At 45.9% G+C, this 19,904-nt stretch overlaps 4 non-coding genes across 4 annotated transcripts; all 4 read right to left on the reverse strand.

Annotated features, from left to right (window-relative positions):
* Window positions 1-13,085: 13,085 nt before the first annotated feature.
* LOC116951337 (U5 spliceosomal RNA) lies at window positions 13,086-13,202 on the reverse strand. The gene has a single exon (XR_004404186.2). It is a non-coding gene; the product is annotated as a U5 spliceosomal RNA (small nuclear RNA).
* A 1,689-nt stretch (window positions 13,203-14,891) lies between these two features.
* LOC116951321 (U5 spliceosomal RNA) lies at window positions 14,892-15,008 on the reverse strand. Its single transcript, XR_004404170.2, has one exon. It is a non-coding gene; the product is annotated as a U5 spliceosomal RNA (small nuclear RNA).
* A 1,727-nt stretch (window positions 15,009-16,735) lies between these two features.
* Window positions 16,736-16,852, reverse strand: LOC116951342 (U5 spliceosomal RNA). Its single transcript, XR_004404191.2, has one exon. It is a non-coding gene; the product is annotated as a U5 spliceosomal RNA (small nuclear RNA).
* A 1,723-nt stretch (window positions 16,853-18,575) lies between these two features.
* LOC116951317 (U5 spliceosomal RNA) lies at window positions 18,576-18,692 on the reverse strand. The gene has a single exon (XR_004404166.2). It is a non-coding gene; the product is annotated as a U5 spliceosomal RNA (small nuclear RNA).
* Between the last annotated feature and the right edge of the window lie 1,212 nt (window positions 18,693-19,904).

Consider the following 19,904-nt stretch of genomic DNA (forward strand, 5'->3'; position numbering starts at 1 on the left):
GCTGAATTAACAAGTTTGGCTAAACAATGCCTACGCACGGATTACATAATCGACCTGACCAGTTTTCTCTGCGGTAATTCCTTAATAGTTTCTAAGTACTATCATGGACCTCCTCCCTGTTACTTACAGACGCACAAAGAGCACTGTGATGCATAAATTACACTGTGGATGATCGTTGCCTTTGCAATTGCGGAACCTAAACTCTGTGTAACTCGTTGCCCTTCGAGCTTAGGACTTCAGAGACGCTTTACAAGTCTTAAAATCTCGACGAAAAACGTATCTATATTCTTGGTTCTTTCGGTAAAGTCACGTAGAAGGAAAACAATAAAATAATAAAGGGAAACAATAAAAATATATTATTTTATTGTTTCCCTTCTACGTGACTTTACCGAAAGAACCAAGAATATGAATCCCTGCAGTCACGAAAGCTTTAAATAAATAAAAAACGTATCTGTTTAAAATGTCTCTCTCTTTGGTTATGTTCAACGTCTTCTTCTTCCCTTGGTTGTTGTTAAACTATTTTCCGCCTTGCCACGCGTAGCACCCCGAGAACAATTTGTTTCAGGTGCGCTTCGTAAATGTTAACTACTACTATTATTACTACTACTACTACACGCTTTGAATCTCCGCTGGAAAGTATTCTAAACGATTCCCGTTCCCTCTCTCCACAGATGACAAACATGCCGGCAGCAAACACCTCACTGGCCACAGCGACCACCAATGGCAACGATTCCGAAAAATGGCTAAATGGGAAATATGTCACCCAGGTCGTCATGTTCTCCGCCGTGCTGCCGTCTCTTCTGCTCATGTGCTTCGTCTTGTTCTTCTTCTGGTACGAGCCGCGCCTGCGCGACAGCGCCCGACACATTTTCTTCCTCAACCTCGTTGTTGTGGACGTCTTCTTCATCGTCGCCGTCGGGTTGCAGGCGTTCCACGAGCTCAACAATGCTCACAGCATCCCGATCACCGAGTGCATCATCTTCGCCATCGTTTCCATGACGTGCATCGTTAACGGCATTGGGTGCATCACCATTATGGCCGTGGAGCGCTACATCTCCATCTGCCACCCGCTCCGATACCACAGCCTCATCAACAGCGCTTCAATTCGCAGGTGCCAATTATGTGAACGCGTTCCAACTAAGGGGTTTGACTTAATGAATGGCATCCGCTCTGTCCGCCTGTCTGTAACGGAGGGTCGCGCTAACTCTCGTAAATGTGATCTTCTTATATATGTAAAAGTCTCCGCGTGCGCACGCTTGTGGGGGATTTGGCTCTCAAACGGTGGGGTTCAAGTCGGGAAAAAACTGCCGGGTGGCACGCCCCGAGGCCCCTGCTTGGTATAGGCTATTCCGTTTTCCCAGCCGTCAACTTTAAATTAGTTTAATTAGCTATTTAGTGCCATTCTTATTTTAATTATTTACCTACTGCGCGAGCTCGACCGTACCAACTGACGCCAATTGCGTGGGGGGGGGGGCGGACCCTGTCACGTGATGCGTGTTCACGGCACCCTGTCACGTGAGTACTTTGTGCTATACAGTCACTAAATATACTGATATACTGTCAGCATGTACTCCTGTAGAGTCTATAAATACTGCTATAGAGTCAGCATGTACTACTGTAGAGTTGATATCTACTGCTATAGAGTCAGCATGTACTACTGTAGAGTTGATATCTACTGCTATACAGTCAGCATCTACTACTGTAGAGTCTATAAATACTGCTATAGAGTCAGCATGTACCACGGTAGAGTCGATATCTACTGCTATAGAGTCAGCATGTACTACTCTACTCATGCCCTGCTGTAATCATAGCTTACACCACAGTATACATGCACTGCTGCAGGGAAAGCAGGTACCACCACTGTATGCACTGTTGTCATCATACCAGCTACCACAACAGTATGCATGCACTGCTGCAGGGAAAGCAGGTACCACCACAATATGCACTGCTCTAATCATACCAGGTACCAGCACATTCAGTATGCACTGCTGTTGTTAAACCATGTACCACCACAGTATGCACTGCTGTTATCATAGCTACCACCACAGTTAGTATGCACTGCTTTTGTAATAGCTGCTACCACCACTGTCAGTATGCACTGCCTTTGTGATAGCAGGTTCCACCACAGTCACTAGGCACTGCTGTAGTGATACCACAAACCACCACAGTCGGTTCTAGATTTTAAGCTTTCGTGACTGCAAGGATCCATACTCTTTGGTTCTATTCAGTAAAGTCACGTAGGTAAAAAAGTAAAACAACAAAAATCACGACGTTTCGGCCACAACACAAGCGGCCTTCATCAGGTGAAGGGACCAGGCTGTCTCGAGGACATCGCTGGAGTGAAACACAGCCACGCTCAGACCGCGACCTTTAAGCTGTGTGCGAGGAAACAAGGTGCCTTGACAAAGGAATTAGCATAAAAATTAGCATTTGATTGGCCGACTTAGCATGATGAACGGTGTAGAGGTGGTGTACATGCGGGTGAACATGCCAGTTGGTGCGGGGGGGAGGGGGAGTTTACCTATTGATGGTGTGAAAAGGGAATTTTTAAGAGCTGCGAAAGTTTGGGGTACCACTACTTGAAAAATATACTGTACCATTGAAATTAGTTTAATGTTTGGTTCGATTTAGAACATCTTTCCACTGGCAAGACCGCCTCAGCAGTACTTAACTCAGCCCAATTGGTCTCTATGGTCAAAGACGTTGTACTGTCCCCTGACAATATACTTGTCAGCTTCGATGTGGTCTCTTTGTTCACCAAGGTCCCAGTACCTGATACCATTGAAATAATTGAAAATTTGGTCCAACATGGACTAGACCCCGATACACCTGCACTGGTTAGGCACTGCCTCAACAATACCTACTTTACTTGGAATGGCTCCTTCTACAAACAAAATGAGGGTACCCCCATGGGATCCCCCTTGTCACCAGTGATAGCCAATATTTTAATGGAGAAATTTGAATCAGATGCCATCCAGATTTCCACCCTCAGACCTTCCCTGTGGAAGAGATATGTCGATGACACTTTCGTCGTTTGGCCACATGGCCTCCCAGCTCTGAACCTTTTCCTACACCACATCAATTCCAGACATCCCGCCATCAAATTCACCATGGAAGTGGAGAAAGATGGCAAGCTACAATTCTTAGATGTTCTGTTTGAGAGGAGACCTGATGGCTCATTGGGGCATTCTGTCTACATGAAACCCACCCACACAGATTCCTACTTGAAACCTGATTCCCACCACCACCCAGCCCAAAAGAATTATCTCATCAAAACTTTATACCATAGGGCTCATTGCATTTCGGACCAACACCACCTGACCAGTGAATTAAAACATGTACACCTGGCCCTCAAAAGGAATGGATACTCTGACCGTACCATCCGCCAAGCTGTTTCTCCCTCCATACAGAAACAACCACTTGATAATCCGGTCAAAACCATCACACTACCATATATAGCAGGCGTTACTAAAAAGATTTCCAAAATTCTAAACAAACACAAGTACCAGGTCCGCTTCAATACAGTACACAAAATTAGTGATCTGATCCCATCCGTGAAGGATGTCATTCTTGACTTACAGTACCCCGGGGTTTACAAATTGAGTTGTACCTGCGGTGATTGCTATATCGGGGAGACAAAGCGACATGTCTCTGACCGAATTCGCGAGCACAAATCAGATTTGAAACACGGCAGAACGAATTCTTCTGCCGTAGCTGATCACTGTTACAACGCTGTGGGTGATCACGATATTATTTTCTCCGATACCAAGGTTCTTTGCAAAACCACGGGTTTCTATCAGAGATTTGTTCACGAGGCAATTCAGATCTACAAACACAGACACAATTTCAACCGAGAAGATGGTTTCAAATTAAGCAACCATTGGAAAGATGTTCTAAATCGAACCAAACATTAAACTAATTTCAATGGTACAGTATATTTTTCAAATAGTGGTACCCCAAACTTTCGCAGCTCTTAAAAATTCCCTTTTCACACCATCAATAGGTAAACTCCCCCTCCCCCCCGCGCCAACTGGCATGTTCACCCGCATGTACACCATCTCTACACCGTTCAGCATGCTAAGTTGGCCAATCAAATGCTAATTTTTATGCTAATTCCTTTGTCAAGGCACCTTGTTTCCTTGCACACAGCTTAAAGGTCGCGGTCTGAGCGTGGCTGTGTTTCACTCCAGCGCTGTCCTCGAAACAGCCTGGTCCCTTCACCTGATGAAGGCCGCTTGTGTTGTGGCCGAAACGTCGTGATTTTTGTTGTTTTACTTTTTTACCTACGTGACTTTACCGAATAGAACCAAAGAGTACACCACAGTCGGTTTGCACTGCTGTAGTGAAAGCAGGTACCACCACAGTCGGTATGCACTGCTGTAGTCATCGTGCATACCATCGTGGTGTGTGTGCGTAAGTCCATGTATGTGTGTGCGTAAGTCAATGTGTGTGCGTGGTGTGTGTGTGTGTGTGGGTCGATGTGTGTGTGTGCGCGTCGCTCCATGTCAGTCAGTGTAAGTACATTTCTTTCTATGTGTGTGTGTTTTTGGTCCATGTGTGCGTGTCTGTACATACATGTGTGTGTGTGTGTGCGTACGTCCATGTGTGTGCATACTCCCATGTGTGTGTCTCATTCCATGTTTGTGTGCCTCTATGTGCGTGTGTCAGTCCATGTATATTTGTGTGGGAGTCTATGTGTGTCAGTCGATGTGTGTATGGCAATGTGTCTATGTGTGACAGTCCATGTGTGTGTGTGCATCGATATGTATGTGTGTGTGTAAGTTCATGTGTGTGTGTGTGTGTGAGTCTATGTATGTGTGAGTCGATGTGTGGCTGTCAGTCGATGTGTGTGCGTGGGTCCATGTGTGTGTGTAAGTCCCTGTGTGTGTGTCTGTAAGTCCATATGTGTGTGTGTAGGTCAATGTGTCTGTAAGTCTATGTATGTGTGTGTGTCACTCGATGTGTGTGTGTAAGTCAATGTGTGTGTGTCACTTGATATGTGTGTGTGTGTCAGTCCATGTGCATGTGTGTTCGTCGCTGTGTGTGCGTGGCTCCATGTTAGTCAGTGTTAGTCCATTTCGTTGCGTGCCTCTCGGTCCATGTGTGCGTGTTAGTCCATATGTGTGCTTTATCCACTTGCTCAGGGCCTATGATACCATCATTAGGCCTGGGCTCTGCGTTGCTCCTCGTACTTTTCGAGTCCCTGACCCTCTGCTCACGATCCCTTAAGGACCTTCATGATGGTGAGCGGCCCCACATCAAACTACGTGACCGTGAATCAGAGCCACTCCCTGTACATCTTGGGGTGCGACAGGGATGTCCACTGCCTTCCACATTCGTTTACATATATTTGGACCACGTACTTCGTTAAGCCTTCAATGCCTCTACCGGAAGAATTCATATCTGGTACAGATACAATGGGAGGCTCATCGATGCCTGGGTGCGGTCAATCGATGGCTCCATATTGGTCAACCACGTTATGTATGCCGATGATCTGGTAATTAATGCTCACTCAGAAGAGGAGTTGGACGCGCTGCTGCTTAACCTGGAGCTTGCCACTAAGAGGTGGGGCCTTACCATCAGCCCCACCAAAACTAAGCACCTGCCTGGGTATTTTGTACCATCGGACAATCCACCCCCATAACTCACAATTGGTGATGGGCCAGTTGTGGAGAGTGCAGAGTTTCCCATACCTGCCCAGTGTACTCATGACCGGCTCCGGTTTAACACCAGAGGTCTCACTCTGAATCAGTTGAGCGGCATTATCTTTTCATCGGCTGTGTAACACTGTGTTGAAGCTACCTGGTCTCTCGCTCCGCACGAAGCTCCACGTTGTCTCGCCCACGGTCATTCCCTCCCTTCTCTACACTTGCGAAACTTAGACCCCCCTAATGCAACATTTTCGCCGGTTACAAACATTTAGGCTGGCCTGCCTACGATCCATCCTGGGTTTAACCAGGCTGGATTGTGTGATGAGCTCACAAATACTTGAAAGATCTGGACAAAGTCCCATTGGTGACCTCCTACGCCAGGCAAGGCTGCGTTGGCTGGGCCATGTAGCCTGCATGGCCAGGCAAGGCTGCGTTGGCTGGGCCATGTAGCCTGCATGCCCAGCCACCGCATGCCTAAACACCTTTTGTTCCGCCGGATCGAGGTCTCTAAACGGGCGTGGCACAGGCTAGAGAAGAGATGGAGTGATGTGCTACAGGACGATGTGCAGCTGAGTGGACTTGTCGATGACTGGTACCAGCGGTGTCAAGGTCGGTATCTGTGGAGGAGCCTCGTGAAGAACGCTACAGGCCAGTTGGAGGCAGTCGGCCTCCAACAACAACGGAGGGCGGAGGAGCGACACTCACAAGAATGAGCGGTGCACGATGTGGCTAAAGCACAGCAAGTTAGCAGGGTACAGGGCACAGGTGGTGCATCTGCCAGTCATCTCAGTCGACCTGTGCCATCTGGGTCTGCCCCGTGACCTCCTGCCAGCAGGTGTTCGACACTTCACGTGGCCTCAAGGTGCACATAGCCTGCCACAAGCGTTGTGCTGCGGTTGTTGTTGTTCAGTCTATATATGTATGTGCGAGTCGATATGTGTGTGTAACTCTGTGTGTTTGAGTCCATTTGTGTGTGTAACTACATGTGTCTCTCAAGTCGATGTCTGTGTGTGTGAGTCAGTGGGTTTCTGTGTATGGGTCCATGTCTGTTTGTAAGTCCATGTGTGTGTCTGCCTTTTTTCACCCGGGCAACAATACAATGTGAGTATAAAGCTACCTTGCTATAAGGGGCCGTCCATTAATGACGACACTCACCTAAGGGGGGGGGTCAGACATTTGTGACGAGGGAGGGGATTTGAGAAGTGTGACGTCACATCAAAATGCGCAACTTTAAATATAAACAACACGTTATACTTAATTAAATAGAATTGTTATGACGTGGATTTCCGCTTGTCATTATTAACTATTTGATTATTGAAATTTACTAAGGTCACCTTTTATTTATTCCATGAAGGAGCATTTTACTTCTCCATGGGAGAATGGAGAAGCATAAATTTAGTTATTCAACATTTTGATTTTAATGATTCTACCAGGGCTTTTCATTCTGTGGAATGAATACGTGATTGTCATAATTGTACTCTCCATTTTTCTTCATTCTACTACAAAGTTTCAAGTATTTTTTTATAGTTATAATTACTTTTAATATATGATAATTATAAGAGAATTTCAATATAATATTCTGAACATCTCTCAGTTTTAGTTTGACGATGAATCTTTTTAAGTGAATTTTATGCTAAATTTCAGCTTTCCATCGCCTCCTTTTTAATACATGTTTCGCCTACAAACATCAGAGTGCAGGGCCACATTAAATACGCACTACAATGACGATAGTTTAAAGCGATTTGAAGCATGTTTTATTTTTAACATGGAAATATGGTTTTTGGGGGGGGGGGGGCAGAGCTTTGTGACGTCATATTTGAAGGGGGTCTGATTTTTTGTGATGCCGTGTGACGAGGGGGGGGTCAAAAATCGTCCAAAATCGCGTGACGTCATTTATGGACGGCCCCTAAACTGAGCACTGAGCACATTTTATCGGACTGCCGTGCTAAGTCGTCTGTGTTGTGTTATTTGAAAAGCATTTGCAGAAATCTCACTTCTATGTATTTTCGGGTTGTACCGCACCTTGGTCAGCATGATGTCCAACGTTTTAATCTCCGTGCTGTAAGCTTCTCCAGCAAGTGATTTGAGGAATTTAATTTCTCCCCTCTATTATTTAGCATTGTCTGCTGCTGGTGTTTACATGGCAAGCGAAATTGCTGTTTTCAACATTCTTCTTCCTGGGATTTATCCCACTCATGTGAGGAATCTTCCCAGTTATCCCATGTGTTGGGCCATCTACATGTACACTCCACAATCCTTCATATTCTGGTTAATCACTTCAAACCTCCTCTATCAACATTTGCCTCTCGGTCTGCATATTGGCCCTTAAATGGTCATCACCTTCCGTTCTAATTCTGGGTTTCCCCTCTTATAACCACATGTCCTAGCCGTCTAAATCACCTTTCAGTTTAGTTTATCTTTGAATTGTTACCACCAATATTGCCTGTTCGTCTCTTCATCTTTAGATCGAGTATTGTGATCCCTGATATGGATTTTGTCATCCTAATTTCTGCAGTGTACAACATCTGCTGTTACCAACATTCAGACCCATATGTCAGTACAGTGCAATAAAGCGGTGTTATTGTCATGAGAAATATTATCACATGAATTTCGCGCCGTTGATGTCAAATTTAGAATACACATTTGCCTTCGTATGAAGACAATGATTTTCATTCAAAGGGTTCTCAAAAATGCTCCCTTCATCACATCTTATCTTGACCATTCTTTGACCTGTGGCAGTGTATACTGTATAGGGGATCTCCAGAGGTAAATATCCCCACACGGCTCAAGGTGGATAATACAGCAACCAGACTGCAAAATGGACATCACCTACTGAGTAGGGGGCAGATGTTGCGATGTGGTTTTCTCAAAGAAGCAATATGTGGGTAATTTATCAAGTTTAGCACATTTGGGCAGTGCCAAGGGACAGAGGGAGCTCCAGACCGTGAATGCAAGCGTAAAAATGAGTTACCTTTTATTGAGCGGAGGTGCAAAACCTATTTTGTGGGTGGTTACGTGGAAGATTGAATACCGCCATTACGGTATGTTGCAGAGGTGCACAGATTCCCTGGTTACGACTGCATGTGTTGCATGAAAAAAATAAACGTGCCGTCTGCTTGACAGTGGATATGAGAGATCCCGTGACTTGATTTGAAAATGAGGTAACCATGTGTGCCGATGTCACAATCCCGATATTTTTTAATTACCCACAATTTGCTTCGTTGGGGGGAACAAAAAACCCCCATTGCAACATCGCCCCTACTAATAGACGAGATCCATTTACTGCTTTTTTGAGTTCAGTTTGTTGTCCTTCCCCCGCACATCCAATTAGCACCGTTGGTTACGTACTGTGTGAAATAAGTTATGCAGACATGTACATGTGCAATGACACCGACGAGTGTATTCTTGGAGCCTCTTTATTTAAGACACGGTGACTATACTCGGCCCGGATCTTCATTCGGCGGCTCGTAACTTCATGCTCTCCCCTTTTATGCTCCTTGAGCCCCCTCTCTCGAACTTTCCTGTCCTTGTGTTTTTCCCTTAGAAAATCCTTCTCCCTCTTCTCTAACGGATCCCCTATTTTCGTCCAAACCCCTTTTCCTCCAATCTCTTTAAAGCCCACCTCCCGACCAATCCCAGTGGAGGCCTCTTTCGGTCAATCGGAGACCTTGGTCTATTTTCGAACGAGCCGTTAGGCTGCACATTGGCTTGGGATCATTTTCGGTTATTACACATGCATTACTGGCCACTGCTGCTGTATACCTTGTATACCTTGTATACAGCAGGATACAGCAAGCTAGAATGTCGTGGCACGATGGAATGGATGAGATGACCTATAAAGCACTTTGAGATGTTAAGTGTCCTATAAAGGTGAATTATTAATCTTTATCTATGGGTCTCTGAGTAAGACTTCCTCATTTGTGGTGGTCACCACTGGGGGTCCCCTTGGCTAGATTGCCGCAGGGAAAAGTAATGTTTTAGATTATATGAAATGTAAGGCCTTTTGAGATGTTGAGGTATCTTAGCATGATACAAATGCACAAACTTCTACCCCCCTCCCACCCTCCGTATCCTTATTCCCAGTGTTTGAATTCTTCCCAGGTGTCTGGTTGTCATCTGGATCATTCCGAGCATCTCCACGCTCATCGAGGCCTGTTTCTTCTTCATGAACGACCTCTCGTTATTCCCCACCGTGTCCGACTGCAACAATTTGCATCTGGGAAAACTCTTCAGAAATGCTTACACATTCATCTGCTTGCGGATCACCGAGTCAGTGGTGCTGCTCATCATCTCCAGCGCCATCACCATCGCAAGCTACGTGGGGGTGATCCGCGCTGCTAAGAACGCCTCGGTGCATCAGTCGAGCTTCGATAAGGCCCGCAAGACCATCCAGCTCCACGTTCTGCAGCTGATTCTCTACCTGAGTACCCTTTTGGCCATTCCCATCTACGAATGCTGGGACGTCTCAGATGAGGAAATGGCAACTGCAGTCCTTCAAATGAGCATGTACGTGGTCATGTTTGTCATTCCCAGGTTTCTGGGCTCTTTTATCTATGGAATCAGAGATGAGCAGTTTAGACGGTGCCTGAAGAAGGGCTTGCGAAAGGTATTTGGTAAAATACGACCCTGTGTGAGCAGTGCCGGATTATCCTAGTAGGAGAAGTAGCATATGCTACGGGCCCCGCAGTTTCAACGGCCCCACGCTAAATGCTTTCAAGCTATTAATTGTGGTTCAGTGATTCTGCATTTCCACGACGTGGCTCTCGTGTTCTTTGTGAGGCAACTTCTCGCAATGTCCCACTTATTTCTGTCTTTCCATTTTTATTAACTTTCTTAACGTGTTCTTGCGGCCTTCTTGGCCACGTGTCCGAACCATCACAGACTCTAATTCTCGCTCAACATCTCCTTTATTGCTGCTATTTATTTAGCTATTTATATTCTCGACAACGGCGTTCACCAGTTCGTCTATCGACAGGTGGTCCGATCGCATCGCGACAGCCTCTCGAGATGAAATAGAGCTCGTTATAATTTAAGGTACTGTACTACAAAATAGCAGTTAAATCAAAATACCACGGTTGTTCTGTGGGGTTCGGGTTAGCTACCTCCACCTCCTCACCCCCCCGGGGCCCCTGACTTTGCTACCGACCGCGTAGGCATGGCTCAATTAGTGGCTCGTACGCTTTGCGCTTGCAGCGCGCTACGCGAGATCGGCGGCGTGCTGCGGTGAGCGTGCTCGCGAAGCAAGACTCCGTCCCGCACGGACACAGATGGGTATAGCGCGCCGACGCGTGACTCCGCAGCCGGAATTTAGCCCCGGGATCCGCTCTCACACACGTCCTACGAGCCCTGGCAATAATAAACCCGACGCTGCTACCTGCCGAGCCCCGTACACCAATTACACGCGAGGGAGTTGGGGTCGGGGGTGAGGGGGCAGGGATGTCTGCCATGCGCGCGCTGCTGATTGGAGGGAGTCACTCCGCTCCGATTTAAAGGGCCGTTTAAACAGCCGCGCGTGTACGCGCACACCAGGCGTTTAGCTCTCCGCTTCACTATAGACAACCGCGCATGCACGCGACCGCAAGACACTCCCGTAAACAGTCGCACGGGTACGCAAACACCAAGCACTCCCATAAACAGCCGCGTAGGCACGCGCACGTTAAGCACTCCGCCTCGTTGTAAACAACCGTGCGTGCACGCAATCACCAGACGCTACACTCCTTTATTCGCCGCAAACAGCCGCGTATGCGCGCGAGCACAAAGCACTCCGCCTCCCTCTTCGTACTCACAGCGACCACGACACAGTTTTAGCCTCTATTAGCGGTTTTATCCCCCGCGAATATCCCGCTAATTTATCCTGCCTATCGCTCCGCTTTCTACCCTCGATTAATAGCCCCACACTCACCTCTCTCTCTCTTACTTATGCTTACATCCTCTCTGATGCGCTGGAAGTTTGTAGAAGGGCGACGCTGTGGGTCGTCTCCGTAGAAGATCGTGCCTGGCTGCGCTAAACTCGTCACACGGACGATCCGAGCGGCCGGCTCCAAGGCTCCGTGGACTTCGATGACTGGAAGAACTCTGCCTTTACTGTCTCAATCACCTGCCTTTTATCCTACCTATCACAAAAGGCATTCCGCGGACCCTGCAATTGCTCGCCCGTGCCCTTTTGTCCATTTGCAGGCTGAGATATTTCTGTCCCTTTGACATTCGGATCCCTAATCCCACCGATAACAAAAGGCATTCAGTCGTTCCTGCACTCGTGCCCCTCTGTCCAATCGGAGGCTGAGATATTTCTGTCCCTTTGACATTTGGGATCCATAATCTCACCTATAACAAAAAGCATTCAGTTGCTTCCGCACTCGTGCCGCCCTGTCCATTCAGATGTCGGAATGTTCCTGTCCCGTTGTTATTTGGATCCGTAATCTCACCTATAACAAAAGGCATTCAGTTCCTAATCCTATCTATAACAACAGGCATTCAGTTCCGTACGCCCCTTGGCCTCCTACCCAATCGGAGGCCCGGATTTTCCCGCCTTCTCCAGTACTTTGATCATGCTCTGGTGGTGTCACCATGGTGGTTTCTCGGACGTCCTCTCTCCGTTCTTCCCGCTATCAGCCCACTGACTCGTGTTTGTGTGTGTGCGGTTTTCACTCGCGGTAGCTCAACGGCCTTTGCCGTGACCACGTAACTTTAATGTCAGGTCACGGCGCCGCGGTGCATGTCAGCCTCGGGGGTAGATCGCCCAATTTCCCGGCCGCAGGAAGCCATGAAGCTTGATCCCATTAGGGGCTTCTGGATAAAAACCTGTCGGCCAGGTGACCTTCCCTCCCAGCTCTACGTGGGGTGTGCGTGCATTCATGTGGGGTGGGGGGAGGCAGCGAAGGGCGCGCCGCATCGGCACCGTCACTCCCCGGTGGCGGTGTCACGGCGGTGGGCACGGCCCCGACGGAGCGGCTCCGCTGCGGCGGCACCACAATATCCCCCTTCATTGTTCCGATCAGCTTCGCATTTCAGCCACGCCGTTTGAGACCCATTCAGGGCAGTGAGAAAGGTGCCCGTGGCTGTAAATGAGAGACGATGTCACAACGTGAGGCTACACTGTGCAAATATAGCAGCTCACAGCCTACACCAAGGGTGGGCAACGTCCGGCCCGCTGGCCGTATAAGGCCTGCGAAATCATTTGGTCTCTGGCCCTGCCAAAGCAACCGCAGGCGGGACTCGAAATTCAATAAATCTAAGAGCAAACCTGGAAAAGCAGTTGGGAGTAGCAACATCATCAATACCAGTTAAAATCTCACAACACGAGCGGAAAATATCCCCCCCACCCCCACATGGTTTGGTGTCCCAATACGAAAAGTCCTATTCAACACAGCACTTACTGCAAGTACAGCATAAACGTCACCAAAATGTTGATTCTGTTTTGTTTTAAAAAAAGGGAGTCCTGACAAAGCAGGACCACGAAAAATTGTTTAAGACTCATTAGAGTGTTCCTCTCCACGGAAATCTTTAGTAAAAGGCGAAAGATTTATTCGCTCTGAAGAGAAACCAGAGTAAAGTTTAGCGCACCACTCTTAGGTACTTATATGAACTCTCGCTATCTTTATCCTATGGGGCCTTTACTTCGTGACCACATTTTCATTCAATTGAACTTTCATATAATCAAATATTTATATATAAACTTCTTTAAATTAGTGATTGTTTCATTCTTATTAATGTATCTACGCGAGGGTTATTTAAGTAAAAGAAATAGTATACATACTCTATTTACTTCACGCTGTGCATAAATTATAGTATTTGACCAATGGGGAGCGGTTTGGGCCTCTTCCCCTCTCCTGGCTCCTGGACAGGCGCGGTTTGTCCACTAGGGGGCGGTGGGGCACCGCCCGAGCCAACAACTAGAGATGAGAAATTATTTTATCATAAAATGTAAATTATTTCAACGTGAATTGCTTGCAACGCCGCGGTCTGATTTGTGCCTCGGGGAGGTCTCGGCGCAGCTGTGAAGGCGACCGAGTGAGAGATATCCCCTTTCATCGTGGCGATCAGCTTCACATTTCAGCCACGCCGTTTGAGACCCATTCGGTCGGTGAGAAAGGCGCCCGTTGCTGTAAATGAAAGACGATGTCACAACGGGAGGTTGCATTGTGCAAATATAGCAGCTCACGGCCTACACCAGGTGTGGGGAACGTCCGGCCCGCTGGCCGTATGAGGCCCGCAAAATCATTTGGTCTCTGGCCCTGCCAAGGCTACCGCAGGCGGGACTCGAAATTCAATAAATCTAGGAGCAAACCTGGAAAATCAGTTGCGAGTAGCAGCAACATCATTAATACCAGCTAACATTATCAACGCCTCACCAAAGAGAAGCAGTTCCAGCCATCACATTGGGCGTGACTTAATTTAATGTTTGACCAAATTTAACGGGCTAATTTTTAAGTTGATGATTTTGTATGGCCCGCGATTGATGTTATAAATATCCAAATGGCCCTTAGCAGAAAAAAGGTTCCCCACCCCTGCACGCTCTGGAAGGAAATAACATCAATGGCGATGACAGCAGCTGCAAGCAATATTTAAATTTAATATTTAGAAGTGGAGTCACTTCTAAATATTAAATTTGAAAGGTTGTCTATGTAGGAGAAGTTGAATGTCAAGCAACTGGGTCCTGATCAAGCGATTAGAACCCCGCATTTTCAGAGGTCACTTACAACAGCCCCACCTAAAGGAAATATGCTCCTGACACAATGCCTCATTACCCCCCCCTCCCCCCCAAGTTTTATGTCACCCCCACCCAGCTAAGACCAGGACTATCCCAACCCCTCCGTAACAAACCCTCCCGTTCGACTGACATTAAAACAACAGCACTTACAATCAGCCGATGATTCATTTACAATCATCATCTTGCGTGCAATGTTATAATTGCTGTGCGTTAGAAAAAAGAAACTTTGTAAATATTCGATAGCTTTTTACAAGGGAATACATTTTAACAAATCTTGTAATTTATTATCTCCAGAATGTTTAATCAAACACAAGTAGGAAGCATGCGCATTTGAAATGGCTATCATTGTGTGCTGTACACTTTCGTTAAACTCTTCTTTATGACTTAAAATCTCACATCACGAGCAGAAAATATCCCCCCCAACATGGTTTGGTGTCCCAATACGAAAAGTCCTATTCAACACAACACTTACTGCAAGTACAGCATAAACGTCACAAAAATGTTGATTCTGTTTTGTTTTAAAAAAAGGGAGTCCTGACAAAGCAGGACCACGAAAAATTGTTTAAGACTCATTAGAGTGTTCCTCTCCACGGAAATCTTTAGTAAAAGGCGAAAGATTTATTCGCTCTGAAGAGAAACCAGAGTAAAGTTTAACGCACCACTCTTAGGTACTTATATGAACTCCCGCTATCTTTATCCTATGGGGCCTTTACTTCGTGACCACATTTTCATTCAATTGAACTTTCATATAATCAAATATTTATATATAAACTTCTTTAAATTAGTGATTGTTTCATTCTTATTAATGTATCTACGCGAGGGTTATTTAAGTAAAAGAAATAGTATACATACTCTATTTACTTCACGCTGTGCATAAATTATAGTATTTGACCAATGGGGAGCGGTTTGGGCCTCTTCCCCTCTCCTGGCTCCTGGACAGGCGCGGTTTGTCCACTAGGGGGCGGTGGGGCACCGCCCGAACCAACAACTAGAGATGAGAAATTATTTTATCATAAAATGTAAATTATTTCAACGTGAATTGCTTGCAACGCCGCGGTCTGATTTGTGCCTCGGGGAGGTCTCGGCGCAGCTGTGAAGGCGACAGAGTGAGAGATATCCCCCTTCATCGTGGCGATCAGCTTCACATTTCAGCCACGCCGTTTGAGACCCATTCGGTCGGTGAGAAAGGCGCCCGTTGCTGTAAATGAAAGACGATGTCACAACGGGAGGTTGCATTGTGCAAATATAGCAGCTCACGGCCTACACCAGGCGTGGGGAACGTCCGGCCCGCTGGCCGTATGAGGCCCGCAAAATCATTTGGTCTCTGGCCCTGCCAAGGCTACCGCAGGCGGGACTCGAAATTCAATAAATCTAGGAGCAAACCTGGAAAATCAGTTGCGAGTAGCAGCAACATCATTAATACCAGCTAACATTATCAACGCCTCACCAAAGAGAAGCAGTTCCAGCCATCACATTGGGCGTGCCTTAATTTAATGTTTGACCAAATTTAACGGGCTAATTTTTAAGTTGATGATTTTGTATGGCCCGCGATTGATGTTATAAATATCCAAATGGCCCTTAGCAGAAAAAAGGTTCCCCACCCCTGCACGCTCTGGAAGGAAATAACATCAATGGCGATGACAGCAGCTGCAAGCAATATTTAAATTTAATATTTAGAAGTGGAGTCACTTCTAAATATTAAATTTGAAAGGTTGTCTATGTAGGAGAAGTTGAATGTCAAGCAACTGGGTCCTGATCAAGCGATTAGAACCCCGCATTTTCAGAGGTCACTTACAACAGCCCCACCTAAAGGAAATATGCTCCTGACACAATGCCTCATTACCCCCCCTCCCCCCCAAGTTTTATGTCACCCCCACCCAGCTAAGACCAGGACTATCCCAACCCCTCCGTAACAAACCCTCCCGTTCGACTGACATTAAAACAACAGCACTTACAATCAGCCGATGATTCATTTACAATCATCATCTTGCGTGCAATGTTATAATTGCTGTAAAGTGCGTTAGAAAAGGCGTTATATAAATCTAGCTAAGATGACGTGGCCCAATAACTTGGTAAATATTCGATAGCTTTTTACAAGGGAATACATTTTAACAAAACTTGTAATTTATTATCTCCAGAATGTTTAATCAAACACAAGTAGGAAGCATGCGCATTTGAAATGGCTATCATTGTGTGCTGTACACTTTCGTTAAACCCTTCTTTATGACTTAAAATCTCACATCACGAGCGGAAAATATCCTCCCCAACATGGTTTGGTGTCCCAATACGAAACGTCGTATTCAACACAGCACTTGCTGCAAGTACAGAAGAAACGTCACCAAAATGTTGATTCTGTTTTGTTTTAAAAAAAGGGAGTCCTGACAAAGCATGACGACGAAAAATTGTTTAAGACTCATTAGAGTGTTCCTCTCCACGGAAATCTTTAGTAAAAGGCGAAAGATTTATTCGCTCTGAAGAGAAACCAGAGTAAAGTTTAGCGCACCACTCTTAGGTACTTATATGAACTCCCGCTATCTTTATCCTATGGGGCCTTTACTTCGTGACCACATTTTCATTCAATTGAACTTTCATATAATCAAATATTTATATATAAACTTCTTTAAATTAGTGATTGTTTCATTCTTATTAATGTATCTACGCGAGGGTTATTTAAGTAAAAGAAATAGTATACATACTCTATTTACTTCACGCTGTGCATAAATTATAGTATTTGACCAATGGGGAGCGGTTTGGGCCTCTTCCCCTCTCCTGGCTCCTGGACAGGCGCGGTTTGTCCACTAGGGGGCGGTGGGGCACCGCCCGAACCAACAACTAGAGATGAGAAATTATTTTATCATAAAATGTAAATTATTTCAACGTGAATTGCTTGCAACGCCGCGGTCTGATTTGTGCCTCGGGGAGGTCTCGGCGCAGCTGTGAAGGCGACAGAGTGAGAGATATCCCCCTTCATCGTGGCGATCAGCTTCACATTTCAGCCACGCCGTTTGAGACCCATTCGGTCGGTGAGAAAGGCGCCCGTTGCTGTAAATGAAAGACGATGTCACAACGGGAGGTTGCATTGTGCAAATATAGCAGCTCACGGCCTACACCAGGCGTGGGGAACGTCCGGCCCGCTGGCCGTATGAGGCCCGCAAAATCATTTGGTCTCTGGCCCTGCCAAGGCTACCGCAGGCGGGACTCGAAATTCAATAAATCTAGGAGCAAACCTGGAAAATCAGTTGCGAGTAGCAGCAACATCATTAATACCAGCTAACATTATCAACTCCTCACCAAAGAGAAGCAGTTCCAGCCATCACATTGGGCGTGCCTTAATTTAATGTTTGACCAAATTTAACGGGCTAATTTTTAAGTTGATGATTTTGTATGGCCCGCGATTGATGTTATAAATATCCAAATGGCCCTTAGCAGAAAAAAGGTTCCCCACCCCTGCACGCTCTGGAAGGAAATAACATCAATGGCGATGACAGCAGCTGCAAGCAATATTTAAATTTAATATTTAGAAGTGGAGTCACTTCTAAATATTAAATTTGAAAGGTTGTCTATGTAGGAGAAGTTGAATGTCAAGCAACTGGGTCCTGATCAAGCGATTAGAACCCCGCATTTTCAGAGGTCACTTACAACAGCCCCACCTAAAGGAAATATGCTCCTGACACAATGCCTCATTACCCCCCCTCCCCCCCAAGTTTTATGTCACCCCCACCCAGCTAAGACCAGGACTATCCCAACCCCTCCGTAACAAACCCTCCCGTTCGACTGACATTAAAACAACAGCACTTACAATCAGCCGATGATTCATTTACAATCATCATCTTGCGTGCAATGTTATAATTGCTGTAAAGTGCGTTAGAAAAGGCGTTATATAAATCTAGCTAAGATGACGTGGCCCAATAACTTGGTAAATATTCGATAGCTTTTTACAAGGGAATACATTTTAACAAAACTTGTAATTTATTATCTCCAAAATGTTTAATCAAACACAAGTAGGAAGCATGCGCATTTGAAATGGCTATCATTGTGTGCTGTACACTTTCGTTAAACCCTTCTTTATGACTTAAAATCTCACATCACGAGCGGAAAATATCCTCCCCAACATGGTTTGGTGTCCCAATACGAAACGTCGTATTCAACACAGCACTGCAAGTACAGAAGAAACGTCACCAAAATGTTGATTCTGTTTTGTTTTAAAAAAAGGGAGTCCTGACAAAGCAGGACGACGAAAAATTGTTTAAGACTCATTAGAGTGTTCCTCTCCACGGAAATCTTTAGTAAAAGGCGAAAGATTTATTCGCTCTGAAGAGAAACCAGAGTAAAGTTTAGCGCACCACTCTTAGGTACTTATATGAACTCCCGCTATCTTTATCCTATGGGGCCTTTACTTCGTGACCACATTTTCATTCAATTGAACTTTCATATAATCAAATATTTATATATAAACTTCTTTAAATTAGTGATTGTTTCATTCTTATTAATGTATCTACGCGAGGGTTATTTAAGTAAAAGAAATAGTATACATACTCTATTTACTTCACGCTGTGCATAAATTATAGTATTTGACCAATGGGGAGCGGTTTGGGCCTCTTCCCCTCTCCTGGCTCCTGGACAGGCGCGGTTTGTCCACTAGGGGGCGGTGGGGCACCGCCCGAACCAACAACTAGAGATGAGAAATTATTTTATCATAAAATGTAAATTATTTCAACGTGAATTGCTTGCAACGCCGCGGTCTGATTTGTGCCTCGGGGAGGTCTCGGCGCAGCTGTGAAGACGACAGAGTGAGAGATATCCCCCTTCATCGTGGCGATCACTTCACATTTCAGCCACGCCGTTTGAGACCCATTCATGGCGGTAAGAAATGCGCCCGTAGCTGTAAATGAGAGACGATGTCACAACGTGAGGCTGCACTGTGCAATTATAGCAGCTCACGGTCTACACCAGGGGTGGGGAACGTCCGGCCCGCGGGCCGTATAAGGCCCACGAAAACATTTGGTCTCTGGCCCTGCCAAGACTACCGCAGGCGGGACTCGAAATTCAATAAATCTAGGAGCAAACCTGGAAAAGCAGTTGGGAGTAGCAACATCATCATAAATTCCAGCTAACATAACGCCTCACCAAAGAGAAGCAGTTCCAGCCATCACATTGGGCGTGAGTTAATTAAATGTTTGACCAAATATACCGGGCTAATATTTAAGTTGATAATTTTGTATGGCCCGCGACTGATGTTATAAATATCCAAATGGCCCTTGGCAGAAAAAAAGGTTCCCCACTCCTGGACGCTCTGGAAGGAAACAACATCAATGGCGATGGCAGCAGCTGCAAGCAATATTTAAATTTAATATTTAGAAGTGGAGTCACTTCTAAATATTAAATTTGAAAGGTTGTCTATGTAGGAGAAGTTGAATGTCAAGCAACTGGGTCCTGATCAAGCGATTAGAACCCCGCATTTTCAGAGGTCACTTACAACAGCCCCACCTAAAGGAAATATGCTCCTGACACAATGCCTCATTACCCCCCCTCCCCCCCAAGTT

The sequence above is a fragment of the Petromyzon marinus genome, chromosome 42, assembly GCF_048934315.1.
Source record: "Petromyzon marinus isolate PM22_M1 ecotype Great Lakes invasive population chromosome 42, UKy_Petmar_22M1.pri1.0, whole genome shotgun sequence".
NCBI classification, from domain to species: Eukaryota; Metazoa; Chordata; class Hyperoartia; order Petromyzontiformes; family Petromyzontidae; genus Petromyzon; species Petromyzon marinus.